At 36.1% G+C, this 3,965-nt stretch overlaps 1 long non-coding RNA gene across 1 annotated transcript; it reads right to left on the bottom strand.

Moving 5' to 3' along the window:
• Positions 1-1,083: 1,083 nt before the first annotated feature.
• On the bottom strand, positions 1,084-3,692 carry LOC132616507 (uncharacterized). Its single transcript, XR_009573226.1, has 3 exons — positions 3,472-3,692; positions 2,085-2,138; positions 1,084-1,452 (listed from the first exon to the last, which is right to left on the bottom strand). It is a non-coding gene; the product is annotated as an uncharacterized LOC132616507 (long non-coding RNA).
• Positions 3,693-3,965: the final 273 nt, after the last annotated feature.

Raw genomic sequence — 3,965 nt, 5'->3', positions numbered from 1 at the left:
CGGGATATATATTGTTTTCAAGTATGAAGAAAGAAAACTTCTTTTTTGGGCTTTTAGTTTAAAAAATTGGACTGCTTTGGGCTAACAAATAGAACTGATTTTCCAAAAAAAATGAAAAGTGTGAAAAAAATGATTTCCTAAAAAAACTCCAAAAAAAAACCTAAGGTCTTTTAAACTTTTTTGGGTCCAAGCCCAAACCTTAAGGAATTTAAACAAGAGGAGCTACACTTAAACTTTATATTGGGGAAAGGTTTAAAAGGAGGATATGGTTGACCTAAAATTGGACAAAGATAAATGAAAATGCAAAACCTTTTCATACTTGTGTAAATCAATGACATATTTATGATGGAAATACACTTAAGCTTTTTCTATAAAATTATGAAGAATTAAAAGCATAAACATTTGAACGAACTTAAGTTGGACTCTACTTTGAGAGAAATCTTGGGTGTGTCTTGGTTCGGAAATGGAATGACTTTAAGACTTTATACATATTTTTAATAAAAATCCAACTCTTTTGTCTTCAAATAAATAAATTGTTACCAAAGTATTTTATGATATGCCATGACAAGTTTATACAATAAAGTAAACCATCTTAAGCAAATAAATACAATAATCACACATTGAAGTTCATAGGTCACCCGTATTCTATGGATCCTTAATGCTAGGGTGCTTAAACCTTCCCTAGGGGAATACCAAAACCCTTACCTCGAACTCTGGTTTAAAAGGATTTTTCACTTGTTTGATAAACCCTTTTCTACTTGGTTTTCCTAATTTCCCTTATAAATTAGGTGGCGACTCTAAAAAATACGAAAATCCAAATAGAGTTCACAAATTCGAAGTAGCATTTATGCCTCGCATAAAAGGGAACCATAACATTGAGTATGCTATTATGTTGAAGTTAAGACAAAGGAGAGGTTAGATGGGTTCCAATCTGAGCTTGTCGCCCGTCGTGTTAGTTAGTAATTTCGCTAGTGATGTGTCACGACCCAACCCCGTAGGTCGCGACTAAGTACCCGAACTGGGCACTCGTATACACACCCTTTAGCTATATGTTCATTTCACAACAAACTCAATATGGATTTTTTTAACGACCAAACCATGGTCTCGGAATTGTCACATAAACATACATATAAATGCAAGCCGACAGGGCTACTACTACAACATGATAATGTCTGCGAGCCGACGAGGCTGCTACCATGATAGAATAAGCATACTGATAACACACACACAACTGATCACGTCTGCATACGACCCACACACATGTCTACAGACCTCTAAGAGTTTCAACAGTGAAATATGACGGGACAGGGCCCCGTCGTACCCTTAGTCAACATATGCATATATTTAGATCAGAAAGGATCTATACCAAATCTGGGCTCCCGAACAGCGGAACTCTCCAAAATAGCAGAAGGAAATCCTAAGCTGTCGGATCACCCAAGCGAGTATCTGCACCTGTGGGCATGAAACGCAGCCCCCCGAAGAAAGGGGTCAGTACGGAATATGTACCGAGCATGTAAAGCGTGAAATACTGAATCATAAACAAGGAAAAGCGTAAAAGTAAACATGTTTAGAAAACAACCCGGAAGTAACCTGGAACAGCATTTCGAACCATGCCATATGGTCCCTTACACAAGTTCTAGCATGCACAATATAAATATAGAATATCCTACTCGTAGCCGCTTCCGGCTTAATAATAATGATGGCCCCTTCGGGCAGCCGCTTCCGGCTTAATAATAATGATGGCCCCTTCGGGCAGCCGCTTCCGGCTTAATAATATCATAATCCAGCTGATTAGGTGGAACAATAACAATATATATGATATACAGCATGAATATGTAGTGAAGTCAAGACATGAGTCATCATAGAGTTCCTACAAATAGAATATGATATATATCGACCATTATCCAACGTACAAAAGACTTGAGAGGCAATAGCTCAATTACCTTAAGAATTCTAACGTCAAGAAGTGAATAAGAATCTTGAATCACACTCGAAACTTATGAATAGAATTACCCCCAAAGCTCATATCATATGTCACTTATATCTAAGACATGCCAAAATAAGGAAGGGACAGCTTTACATACCTTTGGCGTTTATTTGTCACACAATATGTATACGCTGCCCAATAATACTTCAACCTATATTAAGATGCAAACAACTACGGTTAAGCTACGGGGAGATTCAAAACGTATTCTAGCGTTAGTAACTCCTTTCTAGATGTTTAGACGACGTTTTCTGTTGTAGCCAAACCAACTACATACAACCAATCCAACATCAATAATCATGTGTTCAATACCAATCCGGACAGCACACACAACATTCAAAACAGCCCATATTCACAACATGAAATAACGATTCACATACGGCTACTACATTTTCAAGTTACTCCTAATAGCCCGTAGCCTTAACATTTTCATGTAACAACTTTATAACAGCCCATCCAACATACAACACAATGCATAATATTAATTATCATTATTCTTCCTAGCTCAATAAGAATAACAACAACTTGTCAAAACAGCCCGTACCTTACAACACTCGATAATAGTTTACATGCGATTATGACATACCCAATTTATTCTTGTTAGTCTATAGTCATAATATTTCGTCGAAGCGATTCTATAACAGCCCAACTACCATGAAAACATGATGTATACTCTTAACTATAATTAGTTTTTCCAACTTAATGAAAACAAGAAGTCCAAAACAGTCCATTACCACAACACGTCCAAAACAGTCCAACAATATGTCCAAAACAGTCCCTAAACAATGCTCGGAATTCTTGCAAACGTTTACAAACATACTAAGCAAACCACATATGATTCTTACACATTATTTCATGTCTTATTTTCATATAATTTCAGTAGGTTATGACCAGCTATCCACACGACAAGTACAACATCAATTCATACGCAACTAAGCTATATCGTCTTTTCTATAATCCTTACAACAACTCACAAACGACTTTAGTTCCAACTCCAACCATTAAACACCTTCATTTTCATCATAAATATCATTATAATAACAATCAAAATATCAAGTAAAAACAGTTCACTAACTTCCTCACAAAACAGTCCACACTTGGTTTCCACATGCTTCAACATCACTCACATAAAATCATAGATTCATTTTATTTTCATACTAACACAACTTCACCTTTAACCTCCCAATTCTTTTCATTATTTTTACCATGAGATCTATGATAGTAACAACCATAAGTACCAAAGAAAAATCAGTCCATCAATACCACCAAAACAGTCCCCACGGCCACAACAACATTCCAACACCAATGTTCATGATTTTATGCATGCAATTCATGTCCATCAAGTTACAACCATACTTCAAAATCAACACCTATAACCTCATGGTTATTATCATGTTCCAACATCAACACACCTTATTTCATGCATACAACTTATATTCACACATCTACATCACCCTTAATACATGAAAAAGAAAGTTAGATCTTACCTTGACAACTTGACTTCTCTACTTGGCTAGAGTTGGTGACTTGAGATGAAAATGATTCTTGTTGCTCCAAAGACTATCTTCACATTCTAGGGACCTTCTAAAGGGTTGAAACACCTTGGAAAATAAATTTTGAATCAAGATTCAAAGAGCTCAAAAATCAGCCAAGCTTGGCCGAATGCTCTCTCTCTCTAGGCTTAGGTTTTCTTTCTTTGTGTTGTGTAGTTGAAATGAATTGTGATGGCTGATTTCTTGGTCATTATTTGGTTCAAATTTTATGCCTACAAGTTGGAACATGCTCCACTTATGGCATGAGTCACTCCTTTAACTTTACACCTAAAATTTTCTTTCTTTTCTCTTCTACTTTTGGCTATATTGCCGAATTTGTCCCCCTTTGTTTCCTTTCTTCTTCTTTCTTTTCAATTGTTTATAAAACAATCTCATGTGTGGTGAATGATTCACACACCACCCTTTGTCCATTGTAATCATTCCAAGAT

Source organism: Lycium barbarum, chromosome 11, assembly GCF_019175385.1.
Source record: "Lycium barbarum isolate Lr01 chromosome 11, ASM1917538v2, whole genome shotgun sequence".
NCBI classification, from domain to species: domain Eukaryota; kingdom Viridiplantae; phylum Streptophyta; class Magnoliopsida; order Solanales; family Solanaceae; genus Lycium; species Lycium barbarum.
This window is presented reverse-complemented; position numbering and strand designations above follow the sequence as displayed.